Source organism: Ranitomeya variabilis, chromosome 1 (genome assembly GCF_051348905.1).
Source record: "Ranitomeya variabilis isolate aRanVar5 chromosome 1, aRanVar5.hap1, whole genome shotgun sequence".
Lineage (NCBI taxonomy): Eukaryota > Metazoa > Chordata > Amphibia > Anura > Dendrobatidae > Ranitomeya > Ranitomeya variabilis.
In genome coordinates this window covers 323,554,649-323,574,237 of record NC_135232.1, presented here as the reverse complement: position 1 = coordinate 323,574,237, position 19,589 = coordinate 323,554,649, and positions in this window count along the sequence as shown.

Sequence of the window (19,589 nt, the reverse complement as noted above, 5' to 3'; positions counted from 1 at the left end):
ACTCAACTTCTTGCTCCATCTCCTCAGATGACCTACTCAGCTGCGTGCCTCTGTGTTCACGCCAACTGTGATCTACCACCTTATCATCATCCTCGGTATTATCACATTCCTCACCCTGAGAGTCACCGTCCCCCTCTTCCTGCCCTGACAGCACATTACATTCCATGTGAGCCTCAGATATCTCATCAGGATCACCTCCCTACCCCAGGGGTTAACGTCTGGTGATGGGGGTCAGGAAGCTGCTTTGTCCTGCCTCTGATAGAAGCTAAAAACATTTTGGGCAGAAGCTAAAAACATTTTGGGCATTGATGCAGATGATTTCCTCCTCTTGACTCTGTGAAGCTTTTGAGTGGACTTCTGATGCCCATGGCATAGAATGTGTAAACAGCTCAGTTGGATGGTTGGAGAGTTGAGACAAGGGTAATTGGGGTGCTACCTCTGTGAACTGTACTGGATGTGATGTTGATGTGAAGGAAGAGGATAAGAGGCCACTTGATGCTGAACTTGCCATTCACTAGAGCACATGCTCTTTCTGGGCCTCATCAACAAGGCGTACTGCTGTGTGGCTGCCAAAGAAAGGTAGTACAGTAGCCTGCCCAGTAACAGACGTTGTCAATTGTGTTTGTATAGGACGTGACATTGTTGGTTACCTAGTGCCTTCTCTAACATTACCACCTACCTCTTGCACCAAAACCCTGCTTTTTCCCAGTCATGTTGCACAGATAGTGTGGTAGGGGCACAGTATTAACAACAAAAAATTTGATTTTTCACTCTGCACCAGCTTTGCACACAGCTGAATTTCAGCGGCACTAAATGACAAGGTGAAATATGGTGTGCTGAATCACGTTAGCAACAGACAAAATAATTTTTTCAGTGTGAATGAGGCCTGTATGGCAAAGATATGCTACAATTTCAGACTGAGATCTCCCCTACTGCATCACGTTAATCAAAGAATAAATCATTGTTTCAGTGTGGATGAGGCCTTTATAGCAAAGAAAATATGCTTTGAACAATTATAAAAATGAGATCTACCTATCACTTTAGTCACAGAAGAAAGAATTGTTTCAGTGTGGATGAGGGATGTATGACAAAGAAGATATGCTCCAAACAATTTTAAACTAAGATCTTCCCTACTTTATCACGTTAGTCACAGAAGAATTGTTTCAGTGTGGATGAGACCTGTATAACAAAGAAGATATGCTCCAAACAATTATAAAAATGAGATCTCCCATACAGTACCACATTAGTAACAGAAGATTTTGTGTGTGTGTGTGTGTGTGGAAGAGGCCTGTATAACATAGACTATATGCTACAAACAATTTCAAACTTAGATATTCCCTACTGTATCATGTTAGTAACAGAAGAAAGTATTTTTTTGTGTGTGAATGAGGCCTGTATAACTTAGAGGATATGCTCCAAACAATTTCAAACTCTGATTTAGCCTGCTGTATCACATTTGTCACAGAAATTGTTTTTTTTTAATGTGCAACAGCTCTGCACACAGACCAATTTCACCACCTCTAAATGACAAGGTGGGATATGGCATGGTGTATCACGTTTAACAACAGAAAAAAAAATGTTTTTTTACTCTGCAACAGCTGTGAAAAAGATGAATTTCACCACCACTAAATGACAAGATGAGATATGGTGTGCTGAATCATTTTAGCAGCTGCAAAAAAAATGTGTTTTACTGCGCAACACCTCAAAGCACAGAACAATGTCACTGCCACTAAATGACATGTGAGATATGGTGTGCTTAATCCCGTTAGCAACTGCAAAAAACAGCTCTGCACAAAGCTGAATTTCACCACCGCTAAATGACAAGGAGAGATATTGCGCGCTGAATCCTGTTAGCCACGGCAACAAATATTTTCTAATATTTAAATTTGTTTGGTGATCTGAAACATTTAAGTGCGACAAACATGCAAAAGAATAGGAAATCAGGAAGGGGCAAACACTTTTTCACACAGTTGAAACTAGAAGTTTACATACACTATATAAAAAGACACATATGCATATTTTCTCAATATCTAACATGAAATCAGAATAAATCTTTCCTTTCAATTAGGATTACCATAATTATTAATGTTTGCCAAATTCCAGAAAAATGAGAGAGAAAAATGTTTTTAAACATTTTTATTACTTACTGCAAAGTCAAAAGTTTACATATACTAAAATTACTATGCCTTTAACCCCTTTACCCCCGAAGGTGATTTGCCTGTGTTTTTACAATTATGACCACTGTAATTTTTGTGGTTAACTCTTGACCGCTTCAACAGATCCCCGTGATTTTGATACTGTTTTTCGCGATATATTGTACTTCATGAAAGTGGTAGCATTTCTTCTATATGACTTCAATTTATTTGTGAAAAAAACTCTGGATATTTGGCAAAAAATTTTGAAAATTTTGCAGTTTTTAAACTTTGAATTTTCATGACGTTAAATTATGTCACACAAAATAATTAATAAATAACATTTCCCACATGTCTACCTTACATCATCACAATTTTGTAACCCAATTTTTTTTTTTAAGTCATAAGGGTTAAAAGATGACTATCAATTTTTCATTTTTCCAACAAAATTTACAAAACCATTTTTTAGGGACCACATCACATTTGAAGTGATTTTGAGGGGTCTATATGACAGAAAATACCCAAAAGTGACACCATATTAAAAACTGCATCTCCCAAGGTGCTCAAAACCACATTCAGGAAGTTTATTAATCCTTCAGGTGGTTCACAGGTATTTTTGGAATGTGGAATGAAAAATGAACATTTTACTTTTTTTCCACAAAAGATTCACTTTCAGATCAAATTTTTTTTTATTTTGACAAGAATAACAGGGAAAAATGGACCCCCAAAATTTGTTGTTTAATTTCTCCTGAGCATGCCGATACCCCATATGAGGGAGAAAACCGCTGTTTGGGTGCACAGCAGAGCTCGGATGGGAAGAAGCATCATTTGACTTTCTGAATTCAAAATTTTCTGGAAGAATTGGCGGACCCAATGTCGTGTTTGAAGAGCCCCTGATGTGCCTAAGCAGTGAAAATCCCCCACAACTGACACCATTTTGGAAACTAGACACCTCAGAGAACTGATATAGATGTGTTGTGAGCAGGTGCTTTACAGAAGTTTATAATGTTGATCATTGAAAATAAAAATATCACATTTTCCTCACAAATATGTTTTTAGCCCCAAATGTTGCATTTTCATAAGGGTAACAGGAGAAATGGCACCATACAATATGTAGTGCAATTTATCCTGAGTACGCTGATACACCATATGAGGGAGAAAACTACTGTTTGGGGCGTACGGAAGGACTTTTTGAATGTAAAATTTCCTGGAATCATTAGCACACATCATGTCCTGTTTGGAGAGCCCCTGATGTGCCTATACAGTGGAAACCCACCACAAGTGACCCCATTTTGGAAACTAGGCCCCCCAAAGGAATGTACCTAGATGTAAGGTGAGCACCTTGAACCCCCAGGTGTTTCACAGAAGTTTATAACGTTGAGTCGTGAAAATAATACAATCACATTTTCCCCACAAAAATGTTATTTTGGCATCACATTTTTTGCATTATCATAAAGGTAACAGCAGAAATTCAACCATACAATTTGTTGTGCAATTTCTCCTGTTACCTCATATGTGAGGGAATACTACTTTTGAGGCACAGTGCAAAACTGAGAAGGCAAGAGGCACAGTATTGAAGTTCAGATTTTGCTGGAATAGTTTGAGGGTGCCATGTCACATTGGCAGAGTCCCTTAGGTGCCAAAACAACAGAAATCCCCTATTGTAGTGACCAGTATGTAGTAGTAACCAGTACATTGCAGTCACCACTATGTTATGCCCAGTCCGTGCTTCTGGAGACATGCACCCATTAGTTAGGCGGGCTCTCATTGCTTCTGAAATGCCAAACATGTGGAGGCCATATGTTGTTTAGGTACACTGTGGGGTTCAGAAGGGAGGGGGCATTTGAATTTGCTGAATTTCTTTTGGAGGGTGAGATGCCATTTCGCTTTTCCAGAGCCTTTGTACTACCTGTAACATAGAAGCCCCCTATATTTCTGTTAACAGAGAAACCTGAGTGGGGACTTCATTTTTTAGTGGATTGAGTTGAAGTTTTTATTCAGAATATTTTACATAACGTTTGGGATCACATTTATCAAGCGCTCTATGCTGAGCACTTTCTTTGGGGTTTCCATCTAAATTTCTAAGGGACATGATTCAGATGAAACCCCCTAGGGGTCCAATCACTATAATGATGCAGCAGGGTTACTCTGGACTCCATCTGGCCTCTGTTCAGCGGTGTCCTTCTTTTCAGAAGTGCACAAAACTGTTGCCGACGTCATATATGTGCAATCCTAAAAAGAGGGACACCGCCGGATCACAGGTCAGACGGCGTCCACAATGCCTCCATCTGCCTCATTATAGGCAATCTTTTGCCAGAAGTTCTATCTGAATCACTTATTTCAGAGACTTGCATAGAGATCCACAGTATAAGCGCAGAGCACAGGATAAATGTGCGCCAAGTCTTACTGCAATCTTTGGGAGGCAGAATGAAAAAATCAACAGCAGGTGAAGAATTGGTTTTATTTATTTTTTACACCGTTCCTTATTTGGTATAAATAATTGGGCAACTTTATTCTTCAGGTCGATGCGATTACAGTGATACCAGATTTATATCGGGTTTTTATGTTTGGCTGCTATCACATAAAAACAGATGGTTTTTATTGCAAAAACTAGTTATTTTCATCATCATATTTTGAGAGCTATAATTTTTCCATATTTTGGCCCATAGAGTGATGTGAGGGCTTGTTTTTTGTGGGACGAGTTGATGATTTTATTGGTACCATTTTCAGACACATGACATTTTTTTTATCGCTTTCTATTCTGATTTTTTTTAGGCAGAATGAATAAAAGCCAGCAATTCACTATTTTTTTGGGGGGGGGTTATGTCATTCCACGTGTGGTAAAATTGATAAGGCAGCTTTATTCTTCGGGTCAGTACTATTACAGCGATGCCTCATTTACATCTTTTTATATCTTGCACATGTCTGGCTCATCTTGGGTACAATTTCAAGATAACTGAAGGTGCCTTGTTCATCTGTAGAAACAATTATACGTAAGTACAAACAAGATGGGAAGGAAGAGGACGGGTTCTGTGTCCCAGAGTTGAACGTGCTGTGGTCCGACATGTGCAACTCAAGGACAAAAGCAAAAGTCCTTGTGAAGATGATGGCGGAAGCTGGTAAGATTGTGTCAATATCCACAGTGAAACTAGTACTATATCAACATGTGCTGAAAGGTCACTCTGCCAGAAAGAAGCCACTCCAAAAGAAACATAAAAATGCCAGATTAATGTTTTTAAATGCACACAGGAACACAGACCTTAACTTTTGGAGACATGTCCTGTGGTCTGATTAAACAAAAATTGAACTTTTGGAGCATAATGACCATCATCGTTACCTTTGGAGGAAAAAGGGAGAAGCTTGGAAGCCTAATGGACGATGATCCAAAGCATACTGCGAAAATGGCAACAAAGTGGCTTAAGGATAACAAAGTCAATGTTTTGTAGTGGCCATCACAAAGCCCTGATCCCAATCCTATTGAAAATGTATGGGCAAAGCTGAAAAGGCAGGTGTGAGCAAGGTGACCTACAAACCTGGATCAGTTACACCAGTTTTGTCAGGAGGAATGGGCCCAAATTCTGACCAATTATTGTGAGAAGCTTGTGGCAGGATATCCCAAATGTTTGACTTAAGTCATTCAGTTTAAGGGCAATGGTACCAAATACTATCTGTTAGTGTTGAGCATTCCGATACCGCAAGTATCGGGTATCGGCCGATATTTGCGGTATCGGAATTCCGATACCGACATCCGATACTTTTGTGATATCGGGAATCGGTATCGGGATCGATATTAATGTGTAAAATAAAGAATAAAAAATATTGATATACTCACCTCTCCGACGCAGCCTGGACCTTACCGATGTAACCGGTAGCTTCCGTTCCTAAGAATGAGCGCTTGAAAGACCTTAGATGACGTGGCGGCTTGTGATTGGTCGTGTGAGCGGTCTCGTGACCGCCACGTGACCAATCACAAGCCGCGACATCATCTAAGGTCTTTCAAGCGCTTGAAAGACCTTAGATGATGTGGCGGCTTGTGATTGGTCGTGTGGCGGTCACGTGACCGCTCACGCGACCAATCACAAGCCGCCACGTCATCTAAGGTCTTTCAAGCGCTCATTCTTAGGAATGGAAGCTGCCGGTTACATCGGTAAGGTCCATGCTGCGTCGGAGAGGTGAGTATATCAATATTTTTTATTTTTATTCTTTATTTTACACATTAATATGGATCCCAGGGCCTGAAGGAGAGTTTCCTCTCCTTCAGACCCTGGGAACCATACAGGATACCTTCTGATACTTGGTGTCCCATTGACTTGTATTGGTATCGGGTATCGGTATCGGCGATATCCGATACTTTTCGGGTATCGGCTGATACTATCCGATACCGATACTTTCAAGTATCGGACGGTATCGCTCAACACTACTATCTGTCATTATACTGGCATTTTGCAAATAATAATTATGGCAATCTAAATTGACCTAAATGGGAAAGGTTTATTCTGATTTCATGTCAGATTTTGAGAAAAACATGCATATGTGTCTTTTTATGTAGTGCATGTAAACTTCTAGTTTCAATTGCATATGTATGCACTGTATGTATGCATATACACATACACACGCACACAAGATGAAAATCTGCAGAAAGTCACAAGTTGAACTGCAGTTTGCTGCAGAATGTCACTAGATGGCAGTACAGCATTAGAAATGCATACATAATGCATAATGGAGGCAGTGGTCAACTATCGAAGTGTAAGAAGACAAACCGGGGGTACCTTTTTTGTGTTGGGGCCGGTACTGTCAGGACTGTCACCTTTGTTGTCCGGGGGAAAGCTTAGAGACCCGGACCGACCTCTGCACTCGACAGGAGGGAACGTAGCTAGGATAAAAAGGGAAGAGCGCGCAAAACTGCAGAGACTTGGTGGGAACACACAGAACACAGCAGGGGACGTTTGGGTGCTCCGTCCTCATCACCGTGACAGTGCAGGTCCATGCTACATTGTCCATGCTGCCTCTTACAAAGACTGTGACCAAAGAACTGTATTCCACCCGTTAGCCCCTACTACTCAAGGTACTCAATGCCACGGGTCAGTGAATAATGCGCGCGTGCCACCTAAGAGATATCGGATGACTTACTGAGAACCTTACCCTTACTTAACCACATACTACTACAGTGTGAGAGACTGCTCTCCTCTCTGCAACCCAGGACCCCATGCAAGACGTCGAGCACTCATCGTCACCACCAGGAACTGGATCATCAACACCTACAGGTCTACACCAGACCCAGCATGTGCTGACGGTGTCGGCTCCACCGTGAGCATCAAAGACTCTGCACGCAGGAAGCCATTGGACTGATAAGTCTACTCTTAATAAACAGTTGTTATACCTTTTGCCCTCGTTACCTTCCCCAGAACACCGATTGTGCTAAAATCACCTTCCTCTATTTTTCCCTCTCGCTGCGTGGAGTATACCCCTGTTACAGTAAAGTTAACTTTAACCCTTGCTCTGTCTCCTGTCCGTAATTGCATCCCGGAACCTGCTCACAGAGGGCAAAGGACAGGTCTAGGAGGAGTTTAGAGAATTGTTTGTTTGCTTTGGCTATAAGTCATTAGTAATTTGGTCAGGTTAGTTTCGTTGGAATGGTGGGGGCGAAATTATAGGCTGTCGATGAGAAAGTTAGATGAGACGTGGGAGGAAAGTTCAAGGTGAACATGCTGCTCAAAGAGTTTGGAAGATAATGAAAGCAGAGATATGGAGCATATAGCTGGACATATCGGTTGGGTTGAGGGATGTTTTTTTTGAGAATAGGCATGATTGTGGTATGTTTCAAAGCAGAAGGGAAGGTACCAGAAGTTAGTGATAGGTTGAAGATATGGGTTAAGGATGGGATAAGCGTGTGGTGAGGTTGAACATGAGATGGGATGGAGTTAAGTGGACAAGTGGTGAGTAGGGTTGAGCGACTTTCATTTTTTTAAGGTCGAGTCGGGTTTTGTGAAACCCGATTTTGTCCAGAGTCGAGTCGAGTGCAGTCGGCCGATTATCGCTGAAAGTCGGGGATCGACCGAAACACGAAACCCAATGCAAGTCAATGGGGAAGCATAGTCGGCAGTGAGTGGAGGCCAGGAAAACACCTACAGTGCCCATTTTAATGCCAAAAACATCCATTCTTGTTTCTGAAGCTTGTCAATCTTAATTAACTTTATAATAATAGTTGGGCATTGGAAATTGGGGGTCATTTGGCAAAAGTTGTGGGGGGTAGGGCTGGTTCAAGGTTTTAGTGGGCACAGGAAACGTGGACTACGTCACGGTGGTGGAGCAGTGAGAGGTAAGTATGTCAAGTTTGCAAGTGCTGTGATCCTAAGCAAGCAGGGGGGCCCACTCATTGGCACTGGCACAGGGCCCCTCAAAGTACAGCGGTGTGTTTGCACGGCGGGGGCGCCTCCCACCAGCAGCGACACTTTTGCGTACTCTGAGGGGCCCTGTGCCAGTGACGTCGCCAACAAGTATGCCCCCCCCACCTGATGAAGGAACCTGCACTTTCATCTGCACCTTCCTCTTTGTCCCTGTGTAAGGTGGTATAACATGCGGGAAGGGGAACCTTACTTTCAGCAGGGTCAGATTCTGGCTGTGTAGAGTGCAAGGGGAATGTAGTGGTCTGGGTCAATGTACCAGCAGACTCATCTAGCAGTGGCTGGGCAATGGGCAGGATGAGGAGGAAACAGATATAGGGCCAAAGAATAAAGTAGGCTAAATGCAGTTCAAAATTGGTAACAGGACTAAACAGGCGGCACTGCTTTGTTCAGTGGAGTAGCAAACCCAAGAGCAGCAGACACTGTTTTAAGGGCCCAACCACACTAGTAGGCCAAATGCAGTTTAATATCTGATACTATAGGCCGAAAGCCAGAAGGTAGAAGCTCAGCTGTATTCAGTTGAGGGGAACACCAGGGAGGGGCAGACACCGTTAGTAGGCCCTAACCACCAATTTTTAAAAACACAGCACTTAATGAGAGCCAGAAGGTTGAAGCACAGCTGTATTCAGTTGAGGACAACACCAGGCAGGGGCAGACACCGTTAGTAGGCCAGAACCACCAATTTTTAAAAACACAGCACTTAAAGAGAGCCAGAAGGTAGAAGCTCAGCTTTATTCATTTGAGGACAACACCAGGCAGGGGCAGACACCGTTAGTAGGCCGGAACCACCAATCTTTTAAAAACACAGCACTTAAAGAGAGCCAGAAGGTAGAAGCTCAGCTTTATTCATTTGAGGACAACACCAGGCAGGGGCAGACACTGTTAGTAGGCCGGAACCACCAATCTTTTAAAAACACAGCACTTAAAGAGAGCCAGAAGGTAGAAGCTCAGCTTTATTCAGTTGAGGACAAACACCAGGCAGGGGCAGACACCGTTAGTAGGCCGGAACCACCAATCTTTTAAAAACACAGCACTTAAAGAGAGCCAGAAGGTAGAAGCTCAGCTTTATTTATTTGAGGACAACACCAGGCAGGGGCAGACACCGTTAGTAGGCCGGAACCACCAATTTTTAAAAACACAGCACTTAAAGAGAGCCAGAAGGTAGAAGCTCAGCTTTATTCATTTGAGGACAACACCAGGCAGGGGCAGACACCGTTAGTAGGCCGGAACCACCAATCTTTTAAAAACACAGCACTTAAAGAGAGCCAGAAGGTAGAAGCTCAGCTTTATTCATTTGAGGACAACACCAGGCAGGGGCAGACACTGTTAGTAGGCCGGAACCACCAATCTTTTAAAAACACAGCACTTAAAGAGAGCCAGAAGGTAGAAGCTCAGCTTTATTCAGTTGAGGACAAACACCAGGCAGGGGCAGACACCGTTAGTAGGCCGGAACCACCAATCTTTTAAAAACACAGCACTTAAAGAGAGCCAGAAGGTAGAAGCTCAGCTTTATTTATTTGAGGACAACACCAGGCAGGGGCAGACACCGTTAGTAGGCCGGAACCACCAATTTTTAAAAACACAGCACTTAAAGAGAGCCAGAAGGTAGAAGCTCAGCTTTATTCATTTGAGGACAACACCAGGCAGGGGCAGACACCGTTAGTAGGCCGGAACCACCAATCTTTTAAAAACCCAGCACTTGAAAAGAGCCAGAAGGTAGAAGCTCAGCTTTATTCATTTGAGGACAACACCAGGCAGGGGCAGACACCGTTAGTAGGCCGGAACCACCAATCTTTTAAAAACACAGCACTTAAAGAGAGCGAGAAGGTAGAAGCTCAGCTTTATTCAGTTGAGGACAAACACCAGGGAGCAGCAAACAGAGGTATTAGGCCCCATCCAGCAATTAAAAAAAAAAAAAAAAAAAAAAAAAGCTTAATCAGAGCCAGAAGGTAGAAGCTCAGCTTTATTCATTTGAGGACAACACCAGGCAGGGGCAGACACCGTTAGTAGGCCGGAACCACCAATCTTTTAAAAACACAGCACTTAAAGAGAGCCAGAAGGTAGAAGCTCAGCTTTATTCAGTTGAGGACAAACACCAGGCAGGGGCAGACACCGTTAGTAGGCCGGAACCACCAATCTTTTAAAAACCCAGCACTTAAAGAGAGCCAGAAGGTAGAAGTTCAGCTTTATTCAGTTGAGGACAACACCAGGCAGGGGCAGACACCGTTAGTAGGCCGGAACCACCAATTTTTAAAAACAGCACTTAAAGAGAGCCAGAAGGTAGAAGCTCAGCTTTATTCATTTGAGGACAACACCAGGCAGGGGCAGACACCGTTAGTAGGCCGGAACCACCAATTTTTAAAAACCCAGCACTTAAAGAGAGCCAGAAGTTAGAAGCTCAGCTTTATTCAGTTGAGGACAACACCAGGCAGGGGCAGACACCGTTAGTAGGCCGGAACCACCAATTTTTAAAAACACAGCACTTAATGAGAGCCAGAAGGTTGAAGCTCAGATTTATTCATTTGAGGACAACTTGAATTAGGGACTGCAGACAGACTTACCAGGCTGTCCCCTGTGTGGACCATGCATCCAATACATTAACCCATTGCGCCACAAAGGACACGTAACCTTCCGTGGCCATGCCTACCGCTCCATGTGTCTGTTGTCAGGTGTACCTTTGGACTCACAGATTGACAGAATGAAAGGACAATGTGGTCTTTAACATGCTGGTGGAGGGGTGGGATGGCTTTTCTCGCAAAAGAATTGTCAACTGGGTAGCTCATAGCGTGGTACAGCGTAGTACATCATGGCTTTATTAATATTAAATAAAATAAAAAAATAGGCTCTATGCACTGTAAAATTGGTTTCAGGGGTACACGGGCAGCAGTGGTCAGGTCAGTGGAGGCCTAGTGGAAGGAGGGACCGCAGACAGGCTTCGAAGGCCTAACATACTAAAATGGGCTGGCTGTAGGCACTTTAAGTCAACAACCGAAAAAAACAACAAACCTACCCCTTTAAAACATTAGTCTTTATTAATATTCCAGTTCAATACGACAAAAATTCCCTATAAAAAACATCCCAATTAGGGGACCAAAAATTCTCGGGTTAGGGACTCCGCTACTCCGCTCATCCAAATCTTGTATATGTGCCAAAAAATAACACAATAGAAAAACTCAACAAAATGTGAAAAATAACACTAAAAAACCAAAAAACATGAAAAAAACATAAAAAATCAAAAATTGAATATGGTATGCCTATATTGACCCTAGTATGCCCTTAGGTCTGATACCCTTCCTTGCAGCGGAGGTTGGCACCCTAGATTATCGATATGGCGCCCCCGCTCCTCGGCGGCTGTCCCTTATATCCCTAAATGGCCCCTACAAATCTAAAAGCCTCAGACAAAAACACCACATAAATATGGATCAATTCAGATCCATAGTAACACACATTCTTAATGATGCACCTGGTATCCCACACACTATTAGGTCAACCTATGATGAACTTAATAATAGCCCCAACAGGCGTTATGTAGTGGATATATAATCTATGTAAATAATGAGCTGCACCTAGGTTATTCTGTGTATGCTCACAGTAGCTATATCCAACTTGGACTTTGTTTTATAGTGGATATCTAGCAATAATTATAGACAAAAATCTACCCATAAGTCTATTCTGTGTATGCTCACTATAATTATATCCAATCAACCCCCCTATACCAGGCGATTACATCCAAGGTGCAAACTTAGATTTTTTCAAAAACCTCATATATGTTTCAGAGGAAAAAATTCATAAATTCAAATCCACGTTCCCAAAGCTCTTTTATATATGCTGGGGGTATATATTATATGCATCACTAACTTAGTCAGATAAAGTGCTCAATATGCCATCAATTGCATCATTATACACAGCAAATGCTATTTATCAACTTAGCTCTTTGTTCATCAGATGTTCCCTCATAGCCGCTGTCCCGACGCGTTTCTCCCCCGTTTTATTCATTCAGGGGGTTCATCAGGGGACTTTAGATTATTGCACCATAATAGGTCATAGAGCCACATACGGATCGAGATGCTGAGTTCCGTAGTCTGTGCTATCTATTACCCACTCCCCTCACTTATATAGTGTACCCATAGGGGGTGATTTAGGGTCTATCGGGTTCAGGGTGATAGAGGTGGTGGAACCTTCGGTCCGCCAAGGAGATTGGGACAAGAAGATCCTACAGAGAGAAACAAGATGGATTTTCTGGATGGATACAGTCCATCCTAATGGCCTGAATGAGCAGTTGACCTTCTCGAGCTTCATTTGAGACATATGGGTTAGCACATTTCCCATGAGAGGAAACAATATAGCCTTTGTACATATTGTCTGTGTGTCATTTAGTAAATATCAGGGGGTAAAAATACCCCTGTTAGCAACATCCTTTAGGAGTAGTGTAAGGCTCTAATATGGCAGAGATATGTATATAGATAAGTTGATGTATTCGAATTCTATGTCATATAGTCTACACAGGTAGCTCACACCCTCCTAGTGAGATTAGATAAGAGAATCCGGGTAATATAAGAATCAGTTAATGGATATGTAGGGCATGACCATATCTATGTGCGAGTTATTGATAGTCCATAGATTAAGAGATTTAGTGTGTGCATTATACATTTCTGTGTGTTAAGCAACATATTACTAGGCGATAGAGGCATATAGGGGCAGTCGAAAGTATTATTTAGAGGTTTTTTATAATAAATATAAGTTGAAAGCCGAATATTTTGTTTCATGCCTCTGCGGCTGCGCAGTAGGTATAGACATGGCTGTGCGCTCCAGCACAGCGTACATGTCATCAATGTGCGCCTATGCGATCCAAAGCACGTCATCAATAGAGGCGGTTGAGCGCTATGGCTTACTATACTTCCTGCTGCTACTAGAACACATGTATCATGGCGCCGGAGTTAGGAAGACGCTGCTGCCAGGTGGAGGTGGGTGGAGCGTCTATGGGTACACTATATAAGTGAGGGGAGTGGGTAATAGATAGCACAGACTACGGAACTCAGCATCTCGATCCGTATGTGGCTCTATGACCTATTATGGTGCAATAATCTAAAGTCCCCTGATGAACCCCCTGAATGAAAAAACGGGGGAGAAACGCGTCGGGACAGCGGCTATGAGGGAACATCTGATGAACAAAGAGCTAAGTTGATAAATAGCATTTGCTGTGTATAATGATGCAATTGATGGCATATTGAGCACTTTATCTGACTAAGTTAGTGATGCATATAATATATACCCCCAGCATATATAAAAGAGCTTTGAGAACGTGGATTTGAATTTATGAATTTTTTCCTCTGAAACATATATGAGGTTTTTGAAAAAATCTAAGTTTGCACCTTGGATGTAATCGCCTGGTATAGGGGGGTTGATTGGATATAATTATAGTGAGCATACACAGAATAGACTTATGGGTAGATTTTTGTCTATAATTATTGCTAGATATCCACTATAAAACAAAGTCCAAGTTGGATATAGCTACTGTGAGCATACACAGAATAACCTAGGTGCAGCTCATTATTTACATAGATTATATATCCACTACATAACGCATGTTGGGGCTATTATTAAGTTCATCATAGGTTGACCTAATAGTGTGTGGGATACCAGGTGCATCATTAAGAATGTGTGTTACTATGGATCTGAATTGATCCATATTTATGTGGTGTTTTTGTCTGTGGCTTTTAGATTTGTAGGGGCCATTTAGGGATATAAGGGACAGCCGCCGAGGAGCGGGGGCGCCATATCGATAATCTAGGGTGCCAACCTCCGCTGCAAGGAAGGGTATCAGACCTAAGGGCATACTAGGGTCAATATAGGCATACCATATTCAATTTTTGATTTTTTATGTTTTTTTCATGTTTTTTGGTTTTTTAGTGTTATTTTTCACATTTTGTTGAGTTTTTCTATTGTGTTATTTTTTGGCACATATACAAGATTTGGATGAGCGGAGTCCCTAACCCGAGAATTTTTGGTCCCCTAATTGGGATGTTTTTTATAGGGAATTTTTGTCGTATTGAACTGGAATATTAATAAAGACTAATGTTTTAAAGGGGTAGGTTTGTTGTTTTTTTCGGTTGTTGATTTGTTGTAGACTCCCCTACTTTAATTGGTTAGACAGTTGTATTGCTGTAGGCACTTTAGAATTGGTTCCAGGGGTACACGGGCAGCAGTGGTCAGGTCAGTGGAGGCCTAGTGGAAGGAGGGACCGCAGACAGGCTTCGAAGGCCTAACATACTAAAATGGGCTGGCTGTAGGCACTTTAGAATTGGTTCCAGGGGTACACGGGCAGCAGTGGTCAGGTCAGTGGAGGCCTAGTGGAAGGAGGGACCGCAGACAGGCTTCGAAGGCCTAACATACTAAAATGGGCTGGCTGTAGGCACTTTAGAATTGGTTCCAGGGGTACACGGGCAGCAGTGGTCAGGTCAGTGGAGGCCTAGTGGAAGGAGGGACCGCAGACAGGCTTCGAAGGCCTAACATACTAAAATGGGCTGGCTGTAGGCACTTTAGAATTGGTTCCAGGGGTACACGGGCAGCAGTGGTCAGGTCAGTGGAGGCCTAGTGGAAGGAGGGACCGCAGACAGGCTTCGAAGGCCTAACATACTAAAATGGGCTGGCTGTAGGCACTTTAGAATTGGTTCCAGGGGTACACGGGCAGCAGTGGTCAGGTCAGTGGAGGCCTAGTGGAAGGAGGGACCGCAGACAGGCTTCGAAGGCCTAACATACTAAAATGGGCTGGCTGTAGGCACTTTAGAATTGGTTCCAGGGGTACATGGGCAGCAGTGGTCTGGTCAACGGAGGCCGATTGTAATGAGTGTCTGCCAGTTAGTAGTCCAAAACAACAAATAAATGTGAATGTCTCGCATTAAAACAAAACAAAAACACTAAAGGGTGCAATCATTAGGTTCAGGGGTGGGATCCTCTGCGTTGTTTCAGACCTACTAATTTAGCGCAAAGTATTTACTGTGGTAAATAGAGGACACTGCCCCTGACTATGTTAAGTACCATCATACATGTCAACACAATGGTATTGTCAGTGGCAGGTATGGAAGGATGTCAGCGCATAGACTAAACATTGGTGGAAGTGTGAGAGATAACTGTGGAAGTGGTAGACCAATGTTTGACCTGGGGGTGGGTGAACTCTCTTGTGGCCGGCGGTACAGGCCCAGGGCCCCTCATGTTACAACAGTGTGTCTGACGTTGGGTGCGCACCACCACCGCCAGAGACACTTTATTGTACTATGAGGGACCCAGTAGCAATGCCGTCGACCAAAAGCGAGCACACCCACCTCTTCAGACAAACAGCAGTCTCACGGGTGCTTGCGCCAAGTCGCAATACCACGGCCCCGTGTGTGGAGTTTGGCCATTTAGGGAGGTGTAAACATGTCGTATGCTGGACAATCAGCTGCAGCAAATTAGACATTAGAAAAGTAATTCACAGTAGTCCACAGGCAAGAGCTTTTCATAGGAAAGCTAGGTGTCGGACGGGCAAGGTGGGGCAAAAGATTTCGAAATCCAGTTGTGGTTCATTTTAATGAATGTTAGATCATCAACATTTTGGGTAGCCAGACGAGTCCTTTTTTCGGTTAATATTGAACCTGCAGCACTGAATACTCTTTCTGATAGGACACTTGCTGCCGGGCAAGCAAGCTCCTGCAATGCATATTCTGCCAATTCTGGCCAGGTGTCTAATTTTGATGCCCAGTAATCAAATGGGAATGACGGTTGAGGGAGAACATCGATAAGGGATGAAAAATAGTTAGTAACCATACTGGACAAATGTTGTCTCCTGTCACTTTCAATTGATGCAGCAGTACCTGTCCTGTCTGCGGTCATAGCAAAATCACTCCACAACCTGGTCAGAAAACCCCTCTGTCCAACGCCACTTCTGATGTGTGCACCCCTAACACTCCTAGTCTGCTGCCCCCTGGAGCTCGTGTGAGAACGATCACGTGCGCTGTGTGCTGGGAATGCCTGAAGCAAACGGTCAACAAGAGTTGATTGTTTGGTTGCTAATATTAGTTCCAAGTTCTCATGTGGCATAATATTTTGCAATTTGCCTTTATAGCGTGGATCAAGGAGGCAGGCCAACCAGTAATCGTCATCGTTCATCATTTTCGTAATGCGTGTGTCCCTTTTTAGGATACGTAAGGCATAATCCGCCATGTGGGCCAAAGTTCCAGTTGTCAAATCTCCGGTTGTGATTGGTTGAGGGGCAGTTTCAGGCAAATCTACGTCACTTGTGTCCCTCAAAAAACCAGAACCCGGCCTTGCCACGCAACCAATTTGCAGTGCCCCCGGGAAAGCTTCCGCATTAAAAATATACTCCTCCCCATCATCCTCCTCGTCCTCCACCTCCTCTTTGCCCGCTACCTCGTCCTGTACACTGCCCTGACCAGACAATGGCTGACTGTCATCAAGGCTTTCCTCTTCTTCTGGTGCAGACGCCTGATCCTTTATGTGCGTCAAACTTTGCATCAGCAGACACATTAGGGGGATGCTCATGCTTATTATGGCGTTGTCTGCACTAACCAGCCGTGTGCATTCCTCAAAACACTGAAGGACTTGACACATGTCTTGTATCTTCGACCACTGCACACCTGACAACTCCATGTCTGCCATCCTACTGCCTGCCCGTGTATGTGTATCCTCCCACAAAAACATAACAGCCCGCCTCTGTTGGCACAGTCTCTGAAGCATGTGCAGTGTTGAGTTCCACCTTGTTGCAACGTCTATGATTAGGCGATGCTGGGGAAGGTTCAAAGACCGCTGATAGGTCTGCATACGGCTGGAGTGTACAGGCGAACGTCGGATATGTGAGCAAAGTCCACGCACTTTGAGGAGCAGGTCGGAGAACCCAGGATAAGGTTTCAATAAGCACTGCACCACCAGGTTTAAGGTGTGAGCCAGGCAAGGAATGTGTTTCAGTTGGGAAAGGGAGATGGCAGCCATGAAATTCCTTCCGTTATCACTCACTACCTTGCCTGCCTCAAGATCTACTGTGCCCAGCCACGACTGCGTTTCTTGTTGCAAGAACTCGGACAGAACTTCCGCGGTGTGTCTGTTGTCGCCCAAACACTTCATAGCCAATACAGCCTGCTGACGCTTGCCAGTAGCTGGCCCATAATGGGACAACTGGTGTGCAACAGTGTCATCTGCCGATGGAGTGGTTGGCCGACTGCGGTCTGTGGAAGAGCTGTAGCTTCTGCAGGAGGACGAGGAGGAGGAGGAGGAGGGGGTGCGAACGCCTACAGCCAACTGTTTCCTACACCGTGGGCTAGGCACAACTGTCCCGAAATTGATGTCCCTGTGGACCCTGCATCCACCACATTCACCCAGTGTGCCGTGATGGACACATAACGTCCCTGGCCATGCCTACTGGTCCATGCATCTGTAGTCAGGTGCACCTTTGTACTCACAGATTGCCTGAGTGCATGGATGATGCGCTGTTTAACATGCTGGTGCAGGGCTGGGATGGCTTTTCTGGAAAAAAAGTGTCGACTGGGTAGCTCGTATCGTGGTTCAGCGTACTCCATCAGGGCTTTGAAAGCTTCGCTTTCAACTAACCGGTAGGGCATCATCTCTAACGAGATTAGTCTAGCTATGTGGGCGTTAAAACCCTGTGTACGCGGATGCGAGGATAAGTACTTCCTTTTTCTAACCAGAGTCTCATGTAGTGTGAGCTGGACTGGAGAGCTGGAGATCGTGGAACTTTCGGGTGTGCCGGTGGACATGGCAGACTGAGAGACGGTTGGGGACGGTATTGTTTCCGCCGGTGCCCTAGATGCAATATTTCCTCCTACAAAACTGGTGATTCCCTGACCCTGACTGCTTTTGGCTGGCAAAGAAACCTGCACAGATACTGCCGGTGGTGCGGAAAATGGTGGCCTTACAGTGACGGAAGGGATGTTGCGTTGCTGACTAGCTTCATTGGCCGAGGGTGCTACAACCTTAAGGGACATTTGGTAGTTAGTCCAGGCTTGAAAATGCATGGTGGTTAAGTGTCTATGCATGCAACTAGTATTGAGCCATTTCAGATTCTGACCTCTGCTTAAGCTAGTTGAACATTTTTGACAGATGACTTTGCGCTGATCAATTGGATGTTGTTTAAAAAAATGCCAGACTGCACTCTTCCTAGCATCGGATCCCTTTTCAGGGATTGCAGACTGAGCTTTAATCGGATGGCCACGCTGTCCTCCAACAGGTTTTGGCTTTGACACGCGTTTTGGGCCAGATACGGGCCCGGCAGATGGAACCTGTTGCGATGTTGATGCCTGCTGCGGCCCCTCCTCCACCTCCGCTTCTGAACTACTGCCGCCTGCACCCTGTTCCCCCAATGGATGCCAATCGGGGTCAACAACTGGGTCATCTATTACCTCCTCTTCGAGCTCGTGTGCAACTTTGTCTGTGTCACTGTGTGGGTCGGTGGTATAGCGTTCGTGGCGGGGCAACATAGTCTCATCAGGGTCTGATTGTGGATCAGTACCCTGAGAGGGCAATGTTGTGGTCTGAGTCAAAGGAGCAGCATAGTACTCTGGCTGTGGCTGTGCATCAGTGCACTCCATGTCAGAATCTACTTGTAATGGGCATGGCCTGTTAAGTGTTTCACTTTCTAAGCCAGGGACGGTATGTGTAAAGAGCTCCATGGAGTAACCCGTGGTGTCGCCTGCTGCATCCTTCTCTCTTGTTGTAGTTTTTGCTGAAGAGGACAAGGAAGCGACTTGTCCCTGACCGTGAACATCCACAAGCGACGCGCTGCTTTTACATTTACCAGTTTCAGAAGAGGAGGCAAAAGAGCTAGAAGCTGAGTCTGCAATGTAAGCCAAAACTTGCTGTTGCTGCTCCGGCTTTAAAATCGGTTTTCCTACTCCCAGAAAAGAGAGCGTTCGAGGCCTTGTGTAGCCAGACGACGAAACTGGCTCCACAGCTCCAGACTTAGGTGGAATATTTTTATCCCCACGACCACCTGATGCTCCACTACCACTACCATCATTACCAGCTGACAATGAACGCCCACGGC